The sequence below is a fragment of the Hypanus sabinus genome, chromosome 7 (assembly GCF_030144855.1).
Source record: "Hypanus sabinus isolate sHypSab1 chromosome 7, sHypSab1.hap1, whole genome shotgun sequence".
Taxonomy (NCBI): domain Eukaryota; kingdom Metazoa; phylum Chordata; class Chondrichthyes; order Myliobatiformes; family Dasyatidae; genus Hypanus; species Hypanus sabinus.
In genome coordinates, this window is record NC_082712.1 from 47,600,308 (window position 1) to 47,621,869 (window position 21,562).

Sequence of the window (21,562 nt, forward strand, 5' to 3'; positions counted from 1 at the left end):
GATGTACCAGAGTCCCATGCAGGCACCCACGGCTGCCCCTTAAGTCCGGAGGAAGTGGGAGGAGTGGAAGGAGAAATTGCAGGGTAAGGGAATTATGATTTTGGTGGCAGTGGATAGGTGTTCTCCAGAACTGATGAGGTCAGTGCTGTTGTCAGACATTTTTCCAATGGAGTGTGGTCCTCTTCAAGGGTTAGGTATGAGGAGATGTCTGAAAATTACTGCCTAGCCTCGGCAAAGTAAAGTTCAGTCCATTATACTACAATTGGTGATGGGTTTGTCTGCGAGTTTGATAGCAAGGTTGGGTTTAGTGCAGAGAGAGGGGAAGGCAGTGTGTTCAGGAAGGAGGAGAGACGAGTGCTGAAGTTGAGCCAGTTGATGTCTCATCGGCAATCAGCCACCTGTCTTCAGCAAGGTAGAGGTCAGTCCGCCACACTATAACTGCACTCCCTTTGTTGAATAATCAATGGATTTATGGGCAACCCCTTTAGTGAATGCAAAGGCAGGATTGGACTGTCTGCATATGGGCTTTCTCATTAATTGAAGCCAATTGGCTTTATATTTGCAGGGTTCTCAGATTATTAACTGTAATGTTAACTGTTAACTGCATGTATAAAATGGCTTCTTTGTGGGTAACTGATGAGGTAATGCTCTGTTTAGTTGAAATGTTTGGGCTATAATTATTGATAATGGAGGAACTAACCAATGGAAGTGATGTTATTCTCTCTGTATGTGTGGGAACCTGCAGTCAGTGCACGGGCTTTTCGGGAGGAGAACCGAAGAGGAAGGAGGTGCTGGACGCGCTCTGGTCGACCACTGAGGTTGGTCCCAGGCAGCGGGTCGAGGAGGTCGGAGAAGATCAAATGGTGGACAGAAGGCCTTGATAATTGAGCTCCAACGGTTGTGCACAAACTGATTGAACTCTGATAAGTTTTGGCGCCCTTTTCTTTCTTTTTATATTGTATCGCTATTAATTACCTAGTTCCAGTAAGATTTATAAAGTGTAATCTGTAAAACGTACATTGTGTGCCATTTGATATTATATGTGTGAGTTTGTACCAGCGTGCATTACACAGCATCTACGCAAACGGGAGACAAGGTTTGGTGGGTGGACGGATTTTCCCCTAGACAAACACAAGCTGATAGCCCTAAGCATTACATATTTGTAGAGCAATTTTGCCTGTACTGTAAATGGTACAATAGTTTTGTGTCATTTATATAGATAAATAAATCCCAGGTGAATATCCAGAGATTACCATCTATACATAAGGCTAGTGAGTTTAGGGAAAACTTTGTTGCTTACTCTGCAGGAATGCTTAGACGTGTAATGTAGCCATTATATTCTGTAGTCTAAAATACTGTATTGATTCTGGATTACATCCTTAACCCACTTTTACTTGAACAGCTGGTTTTATCATCACTTCCTATTTAACTCAATTTATCTAGTGATTTTGAGCAGTTTGTTATTTGTCCTCAGTCACTGACTTCCATAAAAACCTTCTTGTTTTCACATTTATAGCCATTCTGTTACCTCAACTCAGTTTTTCATTAACTCGCATCCGGTTCCTCAATCACATCAAACCACAGTGTTCCAACAGCCCGTAAGTATAACACTTCCTCTGATTAATATTTAATCTAACCAGCTAGTGATCATGTTTCTCAGCTCATGTCTTTTGGTGCTCCTATTACAGTTAATGAGTTATCCACCATCATTAAGGTATGTTGGGGCATTCAGATGAATAGAATCCACGTTAATTACTTTTTTTCTAATAAGTGTTTAAGTGAGAAGCACAGTGGTACAAGTGGTAGAGCTGCACCTCAGCGCTCCAGTGACCTAAGTGTAATCCTGACCTCTGGTGTTGTCTTTGTGGAGTTTACACCTTTTCCTTAGGACTACATAAAGCTCCAGTTTCCCCCACATCCCAAAGACATCAGGTTGGTAGGTTAATAGACTACAGTAAATTGCCAATGTGTAGGTGAGGTTGAGAGGTTGAACTTGGAGGCAGATAGAACATAAGAAATAGGAGGAGGAGTAGGCCATCTGGCCTGCCGAGCTTGCTCCACCATTCAATAAGATCATGGCTGATCTGGCCATGGGTTCATCTCTGCTGCCTTTGCCTCCACTGCTTCATTGGGCAGAGAATTCCACAGATTCACCACTCTCTGGGAAAAGCAATTCCTCCTCATCTCCATCTTAAATCGACTCCCCCAAATCCCAAGGCTATGTCCCTTAGTTCCAGTCTCACCTCCAGTGGAGAAAACTTTCCTGTCTCTATCTTATCTATCCCTTCCATAATTTTATATGTTTCTCTGAGATCTCCTTTCAATCTTCTGAGTTCCTGTGAGTACAGCCCCAGGTGACTCAATCTTTCCTCATAGTCTAACCCCCTCATCTCTGGAATCAGCTTGGTGAAACTCCTTTGCACACTTCCACAGCCAATTCCGTCCTCAAGTAAGGAGACCAGAACTGCATGCAGTACTCCAGGTGCAGACTCACCAGCACCCTGTACAGTTGCAGCATAACCTCCCTGCTCTTAAATTCAATCCCTCTAGCAATGAAGGCCAACATTCCATTTGCCTTCTTAATAGCCTGCTGCACCTGCAAACCAACCTTCTGTAATTCATGCATAAGCATTCCCAAGTCCCTCTGCACAGCAGCATGCTGCAATTTTCTACCATTTATATAATAATCTGATCTTTCATTTTTCCTTCCAAAGTGGATGACCTCAGATTTGCCAACATTGTACTCCATCTGTCAGACCCTTGTCCATTCACTTATCCTATCTGTATCTCTTTATATTCTCTTTGTATCTTCTGCACAATTTGCTTTTCCACTCAGTTTAGCAAACTTCAATACACTACACTTCTAGATCATTAATATATACCGAAAACAGTTGCTGGCCCAGCACTGACCCCTGCAGCACATCACTCATTATCAACCAGAGTAACACATATATATCCCATCTCTCTGCTTTCTATTAACTTAGTTCACTAATTCTATTAGTTAACTAATCCTCCATCCATGCTAAACATCACCCCCAGCTCTATGCATCCTTATCTTATGGATAAGTCTTTTTTGGGGCACCTTATCAAACACCTTCACAAAGTGAATAATGTTATTCTAAGTGAATAATGTTATTCTGTTCCCTTCAATCCACTGTGATCATTATATCCTCAAACAAGTCCAGTAAGTTTGTGAAACAGGACCTGCTTTTGCTGAATCCATGCTGTGTCTGTCTGATAGCTCCATTTCTTTCCAGAATTGCCTCACTATTTCTTCTTTAATGATAGCTTCAAGTATTTTCCCAACTACAGATGTTAAACTAACTAGCCTATAGTTACCTGCCTTTTGCCTACATCCTGTTTTGAACAGTGGCATAACATTTGCCATCTTCCAATCTGCTGGGACATGCTCAGACTCCAGAGAATTGTGGTAAATTATCATCAAAGCCTCTTCTATAACTTCTGCCATTTCCTTCAGTACCCTGGGATGCATTCCATCAGGATTAGGGGACTTAACTATCTTCAGGCTCACAGGTTTGCTCAGCACCACCTCTTTAGTGATAGTTATTACACCAAGGTCCTCACCTCCCATGGCATCCATAACATCTCTCTTTGTCATGTTAGACGTGTCCTCCACCATGAAGACTGACACAAAATAGTCATTCAAAACCTCGGCCATTTCCTCATTACCCAATGTCAATTCCCCCTTCTCGTCCTCCAAGGCACCGATATTCACTTTTGCCACCCTTTTCCACTTTGTATACTTATAAAAACTGCTACTGTCCATTTTTATATTTTGTGCTAGTTTATTACATAATCTATCTTCCCTTTCTTTTTTGCTGGCTTAGTGGTTCTTTGTTGTTTCATAAAGTTTTCCCAATCTTCCAGTTTCCCACTACTCTTGACAACTTTGCACACACGAGGTTTTAGTTTGATGCCTTCCTTTATTTCCTTAGCTCTCCAAGGTTGGCTGTCCCCACCCTTACTATCCTTACTTTTAACTGGAATATACTTTTGTTGAGCACTATGAAAAAATCTCTTTGAAAGTCTTCCACTGTTCCTCAACCATCCCACCATATAGCTTGTGTTCCCAGTCTACACTAACCAAATCCTCCCTCATTCCATTGTAGCCTCCATTGTTTAAGCATAACACACTGGTTTTAGATCAAACTATTGCACCCTCTATTTGTATGAGTTGATGGAGACGAGGGGGAAATGAAATGGGATTAATGTAGGTTTGGTATAATTTAGTGCTCAGCATAGACCTGGAGTGCAGAAGGGCCTCTTTCTGTGTTGTATGACTCTAATAAAAATAAGAACTGTGTAGGTTGCGAGCATGATCAAAGGTTTCAAATTATATTGGCTGTGAATGGAACTGAGTGAACAGTTGATAGAACCCTCAGCCACAGATAAAGGTTGGTTCTGTTTAATTAATTAATGCAGATGCAGACTTCCTACTCTTTTGCATCAATTGTGAGCCTCAGATAGAGTACAATCAAGGATACAGGCCCGTCTGTCTTCCTGCTAGAATGGTTTGCCGAGATTTGGCTCATATCTTGCCACTGCCTGTAAGGAGTTGGTATGTTTTCCCCGTGACAACATGGGTTTCCTCCGGGTGCTTCAGTTTCCTCCCACAGTCTAAAGACGTCTCAGTTAGCAGGTTAATTGGTCGTTGTAAATTATCCCGTGATTAGACGAGGATGCAATTGGGGGATTCCTGGGCAGAATGGCTCGAAGGGCTGGAAGGGCCTACTCTGCATTATATATTGCTGAATATTTTTCCGGCCAGTGTATAAAGTTAATAGCTTGGAACGGACACTCATTCAGCGGGTCGTATCCCATGACTGTTCTCCAGTTACTCCATGGGGCTTCCTATTTGTGGCCAAACTGAGTGCCAAGTGCAATTATGTAAATTACACAAGAGACACAGCGTCATGCAACATGCCAACCATATGGTCCTTTTAGGGTTTAGTAATTAATTTTACTCAACAAATTAATTATATCATTCATAACATAATGCATTCACAAACGAATAAAATCCACAGCAAAGCAACACCAACAAGACATAAACTTAAGGAGTTTCCCAGCATCTTTTTTGGAATATTTCTTCAGACCTTTCATAACTGTCCACATTTATGGAGTGGGAAGGGTTCTAGCGAATATGTTGCAGTGTGTGTCTATCTTGGCTACACAGTTAGAATAGGTGAAAACGTGCACAGTTATGGAAGGTGTGAGTGTGAGCACAGTGCAAATATAGAAGTGCAGCTGTTGATAATCGAAAAAGAGAACTGCAGATGCTGGAAATCTGAAACAAAAATTGAGAATGCGAGAAAAATTCATCAGGTCAGTCAGCAGCTGCTGGAATAAAAGTGGAGTCAATGTTTCAAACTGGGAGTCCTGAAGGGTCTCCAACCTGAAACATTAACTCTGCTTCTCTCCCCTGAGATGTGGTCTGACCTGCTGAGCAGTTGAGCATTATGGTAAGTCTTTTTGTTGCATTTGTTGATAGATGGGATATATTGACACTTCCATTATTGTAACCTTGTGAGGTAGTTAAACCAGTCCCAGTCCAGGGTCCATTTCCTCACAGCATCACTGTAAGCATCTATATGAGTACTGAGTGCAGTATACCAAATCAGCTGAAGTAGAAATAAGTCACTGCTTCACCTAGCAAAAATGTGAGACCCCACATAGTGGCTCATTGTCAAGACAAATGTGATGCGGTCAGAGCAACAGGGAGAATAGAATTACATCCTTAGAGTAATCAGTTGGGAAGTATTATCAAGATGATTCTGGGAGCCTATGGAGTTTACACTGAACACCAGTGACTAGCCTGTCCTTTGATATTGAAACAGGTACTGTAGATAACAAGAAAATGATGGCTAAAGACAGATACAGATGATGTGAAAGTGAGATCATGTTTGAAATTGGCAACAAAGCTGATGAACCTTCCTCACTCTGTGCAAAAGTGACACAGCTGGAAATGTACCAAATAAAATGACGATGATGAAGAGGACTGAAATCAGAATGACTAAAGCACCCCACAACAAAATAAACACAGTCTAGATGCATATGTGTTCTCAAAACTGCCCTTTTTATAAAACTTTGGAATCAAGGGAAAGGTTGATTTACTGTGAGAGCAAGTTTAGTTAGGTGAAGAAAGATGGCAGTGATGGAACATGGTGCAGGCCTTTACTTAAGGAACAAACAAAGTACCCGCAGATTCAAGATTATAAATTGTTTAATGTCATTTCCAATACACAATTACAAAGCAGAATGAAATAATTATAACTATGGTTCAGACACAGCACAAAAAAACAATGAGATAAAAACTCAATAAATATAAATATATAAGATAGCTTATATATTGCACATAGATTGATTGTATGTCTATAAAGTTGTGCTGAGGATAGGAGTCTCTGTACATAAGATAACTGACAGGAAGTGATAAAGTAATGGTAACAACACACACAAAATGCTAGTGGAACACATAGGAAGAAGCACTGTCGACATTTCGGGCCGAGACCCTTCGTCAGGACTAACTGTGGTGGGTTAGTGTTTGGAGGTGTTAATCAGCCTTACTACTTGGGGAAAGTAACTATTTCTGAGTGTATTGACTCTTGAGTGGATGCTAAATAACCTCTCTGATAGGAGTGGGACAAACAGTCCATGAGTAGGGTGGGTGTTATCTTTCATGATGTTACTGGCCCTTTTCTGGGCTGACTGGGCTTGATAGACCATAGAAGATGTTTCCCTTAGATGGAAAATCTAGAACAAAAGGTCACACTTCAGGTGAAGTACAAGAGATTTCAGACTGTTGAAGAGGTAATTATTTACTGTGCATTCATAGAGTAGTGAACCAGTAGAATATGGTAACAGAGGGGTATACATCACTTAACGTTCACGATACATTCTGTGGTATCGGACGTTATGTGATTTGGACGTTGTACGGACACCATATTATATATTTAGCAAACCTATATGGAGTACTGTAGTGTACGTGTATTGACTAAGTAGCCAGGAACTTACACTAAAACTGTATACTGTACACTATAATACATACATATACTATAATTTTTTACTTCATTTTAAACTTTTTAATTTTTTTCGATTTTTAAACTTTTATGTAAACACTTTCTTAGCCTATATCACACACAATTTATCAGAGGATCAGGATCATCCACACCACTGTCCTCAACTTCCTCATAGTGTTCCACTTCTTCAGAAGGTGCCGAAATTGCGAGCAGCAGCATTCACAGCTTTTCCACCTTCATATTGTTTAATAACCTTTTGTTTCACTTACAAATCCACACTTTTCCTTTGCCTCTTGCTGCTGCAGTCACTAGGAGTAGTCTTGCTGCATTTAGAAACCATTTACGGTAATAATTTCGAAAGAAAATTAAACAGAGAGATAACGCTACTACCCTCAAGAAACGCACGATACAGGAGATAGGTTACATCTGCTACATCAAGTTCTCTGGTCTGGACTACGGATGTATATCCGATCGGACATTGTCCGAATGGACATTAAGTGGCGCACACCTGTATTTAGAAAGAGAAATGGATTTTTGAATACAAAAGGAAGAGCAGAAGAGTAGATACTACGATTGATTGTCAACCATGATCACATTAAATGTCAGAGCAGCCTCAAAAAGATAAATTATCTCACTCTGATGTTATTTTCTATTATTCTCGCTCCTGTGATGAGAGATGATTTAGGAATTTAGAATTATAATTTCCACGTAGGTTCTTGTGAGTGTCTGGCACCAACTCAGCAGAAAGGGGAGCCTGGAAAATAGCTTTAGCACTCTGTTCAGTAGAGTTTTCTAAAATTACAGAGGAACATCAGATGAAGAAGTTAAACCCTGTAATAACTGGGCAATTTTGGGCTAACTTCAAATGTAATTAAGATAACTTTCTGCACAAGATGATAGGTCAGATAATGTAGTTAGATCAGGGGTTTGCTTTTGGTGTCTTTGATATGGGACATTTCAGCAAATTTGAGAACCACTTAAAGTAAGGGTTACTCAAGTAGTTTGGAGCAATGCATGCTTTAGGGAGGTCAGCGAAGATTATCCTTAACTTAGAATGCACAGTCATCTTGTCAGCTTCAAATTCCATCATGCAAACAATAGCAAGGTGAAAGTCATTTGTTGCAAAATAATTTTATTTCTATTCTATCCAACTCCAGATTACTTTTGCCATCACTAACCAATGTTACATAAGAACACGTTAATGAACAAAACACATTTGATAAAGGTAGACCAGTGGATGTAGTGTATATGGATTTCAGTAAGGCATTTGGTAAGATTCCCCATGCAAGGATGCTTCAGAAAGTAAGGAGGCATGTGATCCAAGGCGACTTTGCTTTGTGGATCCAGAAGTGGCTTGCTCACAAAAGACAAAGGGTGGTTGTAGATGGTTCTTTGTGATTTTTATAAAATATCTGGATGAAGAAGTAGGAAGGTGGGTTAGTAAGTTTTCTGATTACTCAAAGGTTGGGGGTGTTATGGTTAGTCTGGACGGTTGTCAGAGGTTACTGCAGGACATCAATAGGATGCAGAACTGGCTGAGAAGTGGCAGATGGAATTCAACCCAGATAAGTGTGAAGTGGTTCATTTTGGTAGGTCCAATTTTAAGCCAGAATATAATATAAATGGAAAGACTCTTGGCAGCATGGAGGGTCTGAGAGATCTTGGGGTTTGTGTCGATAGGACACTCAAACCTGCTGTGCAGGTTGACAGTATTTTTAAGAAGGTGTATGGTGTGTTGGCATTCATCAACAATGGGACTGAGTTCAAGAGCCATGAGGTATTGTTACAGCTGTACAAAACCTTGGTCAGATCCCACTTGGAGTACTGTGTTCAGTTCTGGGCACCTAACTACAGGAAGGATGTGGAAACCATAGAGAGAGTGCAGGGGAGATTGACAAGGATGTTACCTGGATTGGAGAGTATACCTTATGAGAACAGGTTGAGTGAACTTAGCCTTTTTCTCCTTGGAGTGATGGAGGATGAGAGATTACCTGATAGAGGTATATAAGATAATGAGGGGCATTGATGTGTGGATAGCCAGAGGCTCTTTCACAGGGCTGAAAATGCTAACACGAGGGGACGTAGTTTTAAGATGCTTGGAAATAGGTACCAAGAGGATAACAGGGTAAGTTTTTCACACAGGGAGCAGTGGGTGCGTGGAATGCTCTGCCTGTGGCGGTGGTGGAAGAGGATACAATAGAGTCTTTTAAGAGCCTCTTAGATCGGTACATGGAGCTGAGAAAAATAGAGGGCTATGTGCTAGGGAAATTCTAGGCAGCTTCTAGAGTAGGTTACGTGGTCGGTTATTGTGGGCCGAAGGGCCTGTAATGTGCTGTAAATGTCTATGTTCTGTGTTCTAAGAACATACGAACATAAGAAATAGGAGCAGGGGTAGGCCATCTGGCCCATCGAGCCTGCTCCACCATTCAATAAGATCATAGCTAATCTGGCCATTGGCTCATCTCCATCTGCCTGCCTTTTCCCATAACTTTAATTCACCTACTGTACAAAAGTCTATCCAAATATTTACTGAGGTAACCTCCACTACTTCACTGGCAGAGAATACCACAGATACCCTGAAAGCTCTTTCTCTCTCACTCTGCCCTTGGTATATTTGATTCTCCTTTTGACCTCAGCCACCCAAGTTTCATGCTCATCTAAGTCCTGAGCGTTGCCAGGTTCATCCCAAACCCTTTGCCTTCCAATGCCCTTGTCCTCAGTTATCTCTCCTTTTAAAAGTGTTCGACCAAGTTTCTCTCACCTCCTCAAGAGTTTGTACTGCGATCTGCAGTTCATTTTACGCAATTGTGTATTCATATTATGAGACTGCATCTGTGCAAAGCACAAAGAGGACATTTCCGCTTAAAAGGTTCTACACAAATGTCAATTACTAGAATATATTATCCAATATTTTTTTCTCAGGAAATCTACAAAAACTCTAAGAAAATAAAGAATGAGCTTTCTTAATGGATTTTCTCATGGGCAGAGGTTCATTTACTATGCCAATTTAGCAGAGGACTGCCTTAACCAAAATAATTCAAAACTCATCAAAGTCATTGTGGAAGTTAAAATGAGTTTAAGTAAATCTCAGCTAAAATGTTAGCATTAGCTGCAGTGAGGATAAATCAGATTATGGTATAAATGATATCTGAATATTTTGTGGGCAATCTTCAGAACAATCTTCATTGATTTGATTGAACACAAATGACACATTCCATTGCATGTTTTGACGCACCTATGAAAAATAAAGCTAATCTTCAAAATCTTCAGTAAAGGAAATCTGTCATCCAACCAACCATCATTAGAATGATGCTCTCTCTTCTAATGTTCTGTACATCTCAGTTGTTCAAATACCTTTGACAAATTTCAAAAAGAATAAAACCTAATGATATCTTTGGTGTCATATTCAATACAAGCAGCATGCCCAACCCTGTCAATGTTGGAAGTCCTTTTTGTGAAGCAGGAGAGCTGCTACAAAGGCTTGTCACACAACACCAGGATTGTTATTTTCCTCCAGCGCTGGGTGGGTTGTTCTCACCAAGTAGCAAAGTGGAAAGCAACAGCTTTGAGGTTTGCAGTTAGAAGGAAGGAAATCATAAGACCATAAAACCATAAGATATAGGAGCAGAAGTCGGTCATTCAGCCCATCGAGTCCGCTCCACCATTCAATCATGGGCTGATCCAATTCTTCCAGTCATCCCCACTCCTCTGCCTTCTCCCCATGCCCTTTGATGAGCTAGCTAATCAAGAACCTATCTATCTCTGCCTTAAATGCATCCAATAACCTGGCCTCCATAGCCACTCGCGGCAACAAATTCTACAGATTTACCACGCTCTGACTAAAGTAATTTCTCCGCATCTCTGTTCTAAATGGACATCCTTCAATCCTGAGTTGTGCCCTCTTGTCCTAGACTACCCTATCATGGGAAATAGCTTTGCCATATCTAATCTGTTCAGGCCTTTTAACATTCGGAATGTTTCTATGAAACATATGAAACATGTTCCCATTCTCCTGAACTCCAGGGAATACAGCCCAAGAGCTGCCAGATGTTTCTCATATGGCAACCCTTTCATTCCTGGAATCATTCTCGTGAATCTTCTCTGAATCCTCTCCAATGTCAGTATATGCTTTCTAAAATAAGGAGCCCAAAACTGTTCAGAATACTCCGAGTGTGGTCTCATGAGTGCCTTATAGACCCTCAACATTATATCCCTGCTCTTATATTCTATACCTCTAGAAATGAATGCCAACATTGCATTTGCCTTCTTCACCACCAACTCAACCTGGAGGTTAACCTTTAGGGTATCCCACACAAGGAGTCCCTTTGCATCTCTACATTTTGAATTCCCTCCCCATCCAAATAATAATCTGCCCGTTTTTTTTTCCACCAAAGTGCATGACCATACACTTTCCAACATTGTATTTCATTTGCCACTTCTTTGCCCATTCCCCTTAACTATCTAAGTCTCTCTGCAGGCTCTCTGTTTCCTCAACACTACCCACTCCTCCACCTGTCATTGTATCATCGGCAAATTTATCCACAAATCTATTAATCCCAAAGTCCAAATCATTGACATACATTATAAAAAGCAGCGGTCCCAATGTCAACCCCGTGGAACTTCACTGGTAACTGGCAGCCAGCCAGAATAGGATCCCTTTATTTCCATCTCTGTTTTCTGCCAATGCTCCACCCATGCTAATAACTTCCCTGTAATTCTATGGGCTCTTATCTTGCTAAACAGCCTACGTGTGGTATCTCATCATAGGCCTTCTGAAAATCCAAGTACAACACATCTACTGCATCTCCTTTGTCTACCCTGCTTGTAATTTCCTCAAAAAATTACAGTAGATTAGTCAGACAGAATTTTCCTTTCAGGAAACCATGCTGGCTTTGGTCTATCTTGGCATATGCCTCCAGGTACTCCGTAATCGATTTCAACAACTTCCAAACCACTGATGTCAGGCTAATAGGCCTATAGTTTCCTTTCTGCAGCCTCTCACCCTTCTTAAATAGCAGAGTAACATTTGCAATTTTCCAGTCATCCACTACAATGCCAGAATCTATCTATTTTTGAAAGATCATTGTTACTGCCTCCACAATGTCTCCAGCTACTTCCTTCATAACCCAAGGGAGTATTTAATCAGATTCAGGAGATTTATCCACCCTGAGACCATTAAGCTTCCTGGGCACCTTCTCAGTCGTAATTTTCACTGCATCTACTTCACTTCCCGGACACTCTTGAATATCCAGTATAACAAATGTCTCCCACTGTGAAATACACATTCAGTTCTTCTTCTATCTCTGCATCTCACATTACAATATCTCCAGCATCATTTTACATTGGTCCTATATCTATCCTCAACTCCCTTTTCCCCTTTAAATATTTAAAAAGCTTTAATATCTTCTTTGATATTACTCGCTAGCTTCCTTTCATAATTTATCTTTTCCTTCCTAATGACCTTAGTTTCCTTCTGCAAATTTTTAAAAGCTTCCTAATCTATCTTCCCACTAGCTCTGGCTTCCTTATATGTCCTCTATTTTGCTTTTACTTTGCTTCTGACTTCACTTGTCAACCACGGTAATGTCCTTCTTCCATTTGAAAATTTCTTCTTATTTGGAATATATCTGTCTTGCAGTTCCCTCATTTTTCACAGTAACTCCAACCTTTGCTGCTCTGCTGTCCTTCCTGCTAGTGGCCCTTTTCCAGTCAACTTTGGTCAGTTTCCTTCTCGTGCCATTGTAATTTCCTTTATTCCACTGAAATACTGACACATTGGAATTTAGTTTCTTCTCAAATTTCAAAGTGAACTCGATCATATTGTGATTATTGTTCCCTAAGGGTTCCTTAACCTTAAGCTCTCTTATCACCTCCAGATCATTGCACAACATCCAATCCAGCACAGCCAATCCCCTAGTGGGCTCAACAATAAGCTGTTCTAAAAAGCCATTCCTTAGACTTTCTACAAATTCTCTCTCTTGAGGTCCAGTACTGGCCTAGTTTTCCCAATCCACTTTCATGTTAAAATCCCCAGTGATTATCATGACATTGCCCTTCTGACACGCCTTCTTTCTCTCTCCCCTCCCCCTTTTTTTTGGAGGATAGTGTCCAAGTTCTGGGTCTGCAGTATATGCATTGGCTATAGTTCATGTTATGATAGATGTCTGTTTTTTTCTCACTCCTTTTTCTGTTGTTATTTTGGATGGACTTTGAATCAGGAGGCTGCAGATAACGAACACAGAGGTGAACTGAATTCTCTCAATTCCTCCATCTCTGCTGCATCTGTTCTCAGGATGAGGTGTTTTATTTGAGAATTAAGGAGGTTCTCCTTCTTCAAAGAAAGGGGCTTCCCTTCCTCTACCATCAGTGCTGCCCTCAACCACACTTCTTCAATCTCACACATATCTGCCCTCACTCCATCCTCCCGCCACCAGGGATAAGATTCATCTTGTCCTCACCTGCTAACCCACCAGCCTCCACGTCCAACACATAATTTTCTATAACTTCCAGCCTCTCTAGCTGGATCCCACCACCAAGCACATCTTTCCACCACCCCCCCCCCAACTTTCTACTTTCCACAGGGATAGCTTCCTTCACAACTCCATTGTCTGTTCATTCCTCCCCATTGATCTCCCTTTTGGAACTTACCTTTACAAGCAGAACAGGTATTACACTTGCTCCTACACCTCTTCCCTTACTACCATTCTGGGCCCCAATCAGTCCTTCCAGGTGAGGTGACACCTCACCTGTGAGTCTGTTAGGGTCATCTACTGTAGTTGGTCTCCCGGTGTGGCCTCTTGTATATTGGTAAAACCTGACGCTGATTGGAAAACCACCTTGCAGAGCATCTACGCTCCACCTGCCAGAGAAAGCAGGATCTCCCAGTAGCCAGCCATTTTAATTCCACTTCCCATTCCCATTCCAACATGTCAGTCTAGAGCCTTCTCTACTATCGCAATGAGGCCAAACTCAGGTTGGAGGAGCAACACCTTATATTCCGTCTGGGTGGCCTCCAGCCTAATGCCATGAACATCGATTTCTCGAATTTCTGGTAATACATTCCCCTCCCCCCCACCTTTCCCATTCCCATTTCCCTCTCTCACCTTATCTCTTTGTCTGCCCTCTGGTGTTCCTCCCCCTTTTCTTTCTTCCATGGCCTTCTGTCCTCTTCTAGCAGATTCCTCCTTCTCCAGCCCTGTATCTCTTTCACCAATCAACTTCCCAGCTCTTTACTTCACCCCTCCCCATTCCTCCCCTCCCCCCACTTTCTTACTCTGACTCCACATCTTTTTTTCCAGTCCTGATGAAGGGTCTTGGCCCAAAACGTCACCTGTACTTTTCTTCCACAGATGCTGCCTAGCCTGCTGAGTTCCTCCAGCATTTAGTGTATGTTGCTTGAATTATGTCTGATTTCTTGTGATTTTGTGTTTTATATTCTGTGTTTTTCACTCATTTTTTGTGTGTGTTTCTTTTTGCACATGGAGGAGGTTTTGATGTTTTTCTTTGAACAGGTTCTCTGGTTTTCTTTGCTTTGGGGCTATCTGTGGGGAAGATAAATCCCATGGTTGTATACTGCATATATACTTTGATAATAATTGTACTTTGAATCTTTGAATCAACAAAGTTGTGGAAATTTTCTTTGACATTGTAATCAAGTGGCAGGTAACAAAGGAGACACAGGTGACTGCAGATGTTGAAAACTGGAGCGAGAAAACAATCTGCTGGAGTAGCATCTGTGGGAGAACAGGCATTTTCACCACTTCAGTTCAAAACCCTCAACACGAATGAGTGTGGAAGGAGGAGATTGCCTGCATAGGGAGGGGAAGGGGAGAGGTTAGGCAGGAATCCAAGGTAATTGGTGGACCAAAGGGAAGCGTAAGATAACAGGCAGTTGTGCCAGGTAAGGAGGAGAGTGTTAGGGAGTATTCTGGAGTTATATGACTATATCAGATACTAATGTAAATAAGAACCAGGATTCAGTTCTTATAGTAAATATAAATAAGTTCAGGAGGCTTCCAATTATCATTCATATTTTTGTAAGTTGCAAGCAGTAAATTGATGCTAAAAGCACAGACTGCTCTACAGACCAAGATATTATATATGTAAGAGCCAAACGTTAAAACAAAGGTGCTGTGTTAATTGCTTTGCATCAAACCAGGTACCATGGCTAAGTTATTTACACCATTGTGACTTGAGTGCAAGCTGGCAGACCAGACGGATGTTGTTACTTAGCATATCAAACATGGTCACAGGTATAGGCACCACCATGGAGCATATTTACCCAGAATGTTATCTAAGGAAAGTAGCATCCATCATCAGGGATGCCTACCTCACAGGTCATGCTCTCTTCTCACTACTGCCATCAGGAGTTTTGGGAATCAGACCACCAGGATCAGGAATAGTTATTACCCCTCAACCATCAGGCTCTTGAACCAGAGAAGATAACTTCACCTGCTTCAGTACTGAACCATTCCCACAACCTATGGAGCCACTTTCAAGGGCCCTTCCTCACATTTTCTCCTTACTTATTTATTTATGCATCTATGGATTTATTTATTGATTTGTTTATTTATTATTTCTTTTGCATTTACACAGTTTGTTATCTATTCCCCTGTTGGTGCATTCTTTCCCATTGACTCTATTGTGATTTTATTGAGTATGCCCGCAAAAAAAGAATCTCAGAGTTGTATATGGCAACATATATGTACTTATATAATAAATTTATTTTGAAGTATGAATAAGCAATCACTAGATTTGTGTACTCAGATACAGCCCTGACAACATTATGTTTGGGTGTCTGGCTCTTTCTCATCAAATGGTTTTAGAATATTTGCTTTAATTAATTTCTCCCAAAGGCATTTGGACCTTTGGAGGTGTCTTATCAATTACAATGTGCTTCCACTATGCATCTCAAAGGAACCATTTATCAATCCCAAGTACTGAAGCAAACAATATCATTGTAACTATTGAAATTGTATTGAATTACCTATTGGTACCTTTGATCTTAAGGGTATAACAATGTGATGTACCTTTCAGGTTTGTGATCCTCCACTGAAAGTGTCTCCAGAATGATGCCTACTTGTTATTCTGAATAAAGACGTCTATATCACCAGCTTCGGTGTCCCTACAGTGACTTCAGTCTGGAGAGAGGCAATTCAGGATTGTGGCAGGTCTGGTCCCAATGGTTTGCCTTCTCAGTGTGGTCTTTTTGTGGGCAGCATAGTCTATTGTTAACCAATAACTACAACCGTTGTTCATCCCATTTTGGCAAAAGAATAAACCAGGGAAGGTAGTGCACCCCTGGTGACAAGGGAAATTAGGGATAGTATCAAGTCCAAAGAAGAAACATATAAATTAGTAAAAAAAAAGCAGCACACCTGAGGACTGGGAGAAATTCAGAGACCAGCAGAGGAGGACAAAGGGCTTAATTAGGAAAGGGAAAAAAGATTATGAGAGAAAGCTGGCAGGGAACATAAAAACTGACTGTAATAGCTTTTATAGATACGTGAAAAGAAAAAGACTGGTCAAGACAAATGTAGGTCCTTTACAGTCAGAAACAGGTGAATTGATCATAGGGAACAGAGACATGGCAGACCAATTGAATAACTACTTTGGTTCTGTCTTCACTTAGGAGGACATAAATAATCTTCCGGAAATAGTAAGGGACCAAGGGTCTAGTGAGATGGAGGAACTGAGGGAAATACATGTTAGTAGGGAAGTGGTGTTAGGTAAATTGAAGGGATTAAAGGCAGATAAATCCCCAGGGCCAGATGGTCTGCATCCCAGAGTGCTTAAGGAAGTAGCCCAAGAAATAGTGGATGCATTAGTGATAATTTTTCAAAACTCCTTAGATTCTGGGTTAGTTCCTGAGGATTGGAGGGTGGCTAATATAACCCCACTTTTTAAAAAAGGAGGGAGAGAGAAACCGGGGAATTATAGCCCGGTTAGTCTGACATCAGTCGTGGGGAAAATGCTAAAGTCGGTTATCAAAGATGTGATAACAGCACATTTGGAAAGAGGTGAAATCATTGGACAAAGTCAGCATGGATTTGTAAAAGGAAAATTATATCTGACGAATCCTATAGAATTTTTTGAAGATGTAACTAGTAGAGTGGATAGGGGAGAGCCAGTGGATGTGGTATATTTAGATTTTCAAAAGGCTTTTGACAAGGTCCCACACAGGAGATTAGTGTGCAAACTTAAAGCACATGGTATTGGGGGTATGGTATTGATGTGGATAGAGAATTGGTTGGCAGACAGGAAGCAAAGGGTAGGAGTAAACAGGACCTTTTCAGAATGGCAGGCAGTGACTAATGGGGTACCGCAAGGCTCAGTGCAGGGACCCCAGTTGTTTACAATATATATTAATGAATTAGATGAGGGAATTAAATGCAGCATCTCCAAGTTTGCGAATGACACAAAGCTGGGCGGCGGGGTGTTAGCTGTGAGGAGGATGCTAAGAGGATGCTGGGTGACTTAGATAGGTTAGGTGAGTGGGCAAGTTCATGGCAGATGCAATTTAATGTGGATAAATGTGAGGTTGCAAGAACAGGAAAATAGATTATTATCTGAACGGTGGCCGATTAGGAAAAGGGGAGATGCAACGAGACCTGGGTGTCATTGTACACCAGTCATTGAAGGTGAGCATGCAGGTACAGCAGGCGATGAAAAAGGTAAATGGTATGTTGGCATTCCTAGCAAAAGGCTTTGAGTACAGGAGCAGGGAGGTTCTACTGCAGTTGTACAAGGCCTTGGTGAGACCGCACCTAGAATATGGTGTGCAGTTTTGGTCCCTTAATCTGAGGAAAGACATTCTTGCCATAGAGGGAGTACAGAGAAGGTTCGCCAGATTGATTCCTGGGATGGCAGGACTTTCATATGAAGAAAGACTGGAGCAACTAGGCTTATACTCACTGGAATTTAGAAGATTGAGGGGGGATCTTATTGAAACATATAAAATTCTAAAGGGATTGGACAGGCTAGATGCAGGAAGATTGTTTCTGATGTTGGGAAAGTCCAGAACGAGGGGTCACAGTTTAAGGATAAAGGGGAAGCCTTTTAGGACCGAGATGAGGAAAAACTTCTTCACACAGAGAGTGGTGAATCTGTGGAATTCTCTGCCACAGGAAACAGTTGAGGCTGGTCCATTGGCTATATTTAAGAGGGAGTTAGATATGGCCCTTGTGGCTAAAGGGATCAGGGGGTATGGAGAGAAAGCAGGTACAGGGTTCTGAGTTGGATGATCAGCCATGATCATACTGAATGGCAGTGCAGGCTCGAAGGGCCAAATGGCCTACTCCTGAACCTATTTTCTATGTTTCTATGATATGATCCACCTGGTTTCTTTACTGGCCATATACATGATTTAGTGGTTGACAAGGTCAATCTTAGTATCCCCTGGTGTTTTGGCTCCTTCTCCATAATCTGGACAGCTGTCAGTGCATCAGTTTTTATAGGATACTGCTTACAGTGTTTAAGCAGATCCCTCTCTATTTTAACTGGGTTTATCTTCACCCCACCGCAGACTTGCTATGTCTTGCCCACACCTCTGGGAACTGCTGACAAAGTAACTCATAGGCCCAGATGATTGGAGTGCCTGCAGCTGTGCTGGCTAGGTTGCATACTCTATTGGACATCCATGTTCACCGCCCCTGACTTGTCCATGTTATTTCTCCTTTTCCAGAGTCTGTCACAGTCCCTGCCTTCCTCACTATGTCTATTCCAAGGAATTCCTCATTATTTGGATAGACCCCAAAATACGCTGGCAGCTGCACTCCACGCATTTTGAGTATCTGTGACTCACATTTTTCTGCCTTCACTGTTCTTCTCCCTACACCCATAATTCAAATAGCCTCTCCAGTCATGGGCAAGGTATTGATACTGATGATACTGTGTCCATTAATGTATCGCATTGCTGGCCCTCGAGCAATGCTGTTGTATACATCTGTGAGGCACCAGTGCTGACAATCAGGGCCGCTGCCAGCCATTTGTCTTGTTACGTACTCGTGACACATGACAGTGGAGCCCTTGTCATGTGACTGGGGTTGAAGCTGTACTGGACTTGAGGTGATGGTCTTGTGATGGTGGAATGACGTCACTTTCCCGCCAGTAGAGATCATGTGACAGGTTTTTTTTACAGGTTATAAAAGGTAGACCCCACCCTGTGAGGAGGGGCAGTTCGTGGCTGGATTTGCCATGTTGACTTCATGCCACTGCGTGTTTTAAGAGATGACGCAGTTTAGTTGAAGGATGAAGTTTTTATTTAATGTCTAAAGTTTAAAAGGTCATTGCCAGCAGGTTCTTTATGATTCTGTTATTTCGCAATTAGAGGAGAGTGAAGATTCAAAGTTGGAAGTTAAAGATCGAGGAGAATCGCTTTCTACGGTGAAACGGGGGCGACCTTTGTTTGATCCTTATTTGGAAGGATTTCGTTGACTATCTTCGTGTTAATCCCTAGGTTTAACTAGAAAGGATTGAAGGTAGTGGAGAAGGAAAGGTCAGTGCCTTTAAGCCGTTCTGTTTCGTGAATTCTTCGTGGGAAGTTCGACGTCGGGGATCGAAGCAAGTGACGTGAAAGAGAACCTAAATCGTCCTATAAAGTCTCTCCTTTTAAATGGACTGTGAGCATATTGAACTTTTGGCAATACCACTTTAAAGAACTGTTTTTGCAATACCACTTTACGAACTGTTTGAACAGCCGCTCAGCAGCGGTAGTGTTTGTTTACTTTTGGGCGGTTTGTTTTCGGTGTTTAATAAACGTGTTGTTTGTTGTAAGAAACCCTTGCCGATCTCATATATTTATTGTTGCCTGAATACGTAACAGTCTGAACTTACTAGTTCTGTGATCTGGTCAGCAGTTAGATTTGACAGAGAGGGTGCTGTCGGGGTGCAGATGTGCTCTCTACCTGTCTTGGGACTCTTGAGGAGACTTTCATGTCTCCTTCCCCTGTTAGGACACTATCTCCAACCTTGGCCTGGGAGACCACAGCTGTCACATATTATCTCCTATGTCTAATGTGGCAGTGCCTTGCTAAGTGCCCCGGTCAGTGGCAAACAAAGCAGGATCCCTACATCTTCACAGCAACTGTGTCTGTTACTGCACCTTACAACTCTTGTTCCTCTCTATTGACCTATTTCCCTGGCCGGTGAAACTATTGTAGAGTATGTTCTGTTTGTGAAACTGTGAAGCCAGGTGGCAGTAAATAACACACACAAGAGGCAGAGAGGTGAGGAACAAACTGGCAGCTGTTTATTTTGCTTGTAAGTCATCCACCCAGAATGTTCAAAATGTAACCCAGTGAAGTCAGCAAACCTTAAGGGTCAAAATAAACATGAATACATAACATACTCCTCCTTGCATTTTTTTAACTAACACACACAATTAACATTCAACAGAGTAATCATCAAATTCAACCAAACACAAAAAGAACATTTTTCTTTCTAAACTAGGGCAGACTGCCTCTATTCCCAGACATAATTAGTCTACCCTATGTGCTGAAGGGTAATCATTAAAACAGAGATTCAATCAGTGTGGAGGCTGTCCAGATTATGGAGCAGTAACTAAAACACCAGAGGATACTAAGATAGACCTTGTCAAACTCTAAATCACATACATGGCCAGTAAAGAAACCAGGTGGATCATATCGGTTAACAATAGACTATGCTGCCCTCAGAAAGAGCACACCGGGTGTGCTCTTTTGCTCATCCTGTGAGGGTACCAACAACCTGGGTATGACTCCAAAGTTGTTTTTCCTTTGGTACTGTACGTATAGATCTTGGCTTGGGCACTGCATTGTCAGTAGGGGACACCTCAGAAAGCACGTGTGATGGGGCAGTACTGGCTGTGTCGTTTGATCCTAACACAGTCCTTGTCTCAGAGTTCTGTCATTTCTACAGCTGAGTCTGGATTGGTCAGTTTGTGTTGGTTTCCAGTAGCTCCAGAAGAGGGCAACAGCTGATCAACACACCTTCTCCAGATGCTGTGGTTACTAGCTTCCACTGCGTATGACACAGGACCAGCTTGTGCCACCACTGTCACAGATATCCACTTTGTCCAGAGATGTAGGTGTAAATGTAGATGTAGATATAGTTCTGGGCAAGTACTCTCTCTCCTGCTGTGGAACTTCTGTACCGCGCTTTGGCACATCTCCCTGCTTCATTTAGCACAATCTGTTTTGAGTTTGGGGGTCTAAGCAAGTCAAGCCAGGTGTGAAGCTGTCCTTCCATCTGTACAGAACCTGGAACCATTTTGATGGTGGTGTCAGGTGTATGGTGGTATGTCAGCAAGTTAGTGCTAAGATGCTGGTTGCGGGATCCATTCCCACTGAAGTCTTGAAGGTTTGTTCATTGTTTGTATGAATCATTCAGCAAGGCTGTTAATGGCTGTATGATATGGTGCTGACTTGATGTGCTTCCATAAATGCCTTGAACTCCTCAGATAGAAGCTGTGAGCAATTGTCACTTAAAGCTGTTAAGCCCAAAACAACTAGAGATGGAACATAGCATCTCAATGCATTTTTCAGATGTAA

At 41.7% G+C, this 21,562-nt stretch overlaps 1 long non-coding RNA gene across 1 annotated transcript; it reads left to right on the forward strand.

Moving 5' to 3' along the window:
• The first annotated feature begins 641 nt into the window (after positions 1–641).
• LOC132396321 (uncharacterized) lies at positions 642–19,728 on the forward strand. Its single transcript, XR_009512950.1, has 3 exons — positions 642–1,598; positions 16,071–16,204; positions 19,492–19,728. It is a non-coding gene; the product is annotated as an uncharacterized LOC132396321 (long non-coding RNA).
• The last annotated feature ends 1,834 nt before the right edge of the window (positions 19,729–21,562 follow it).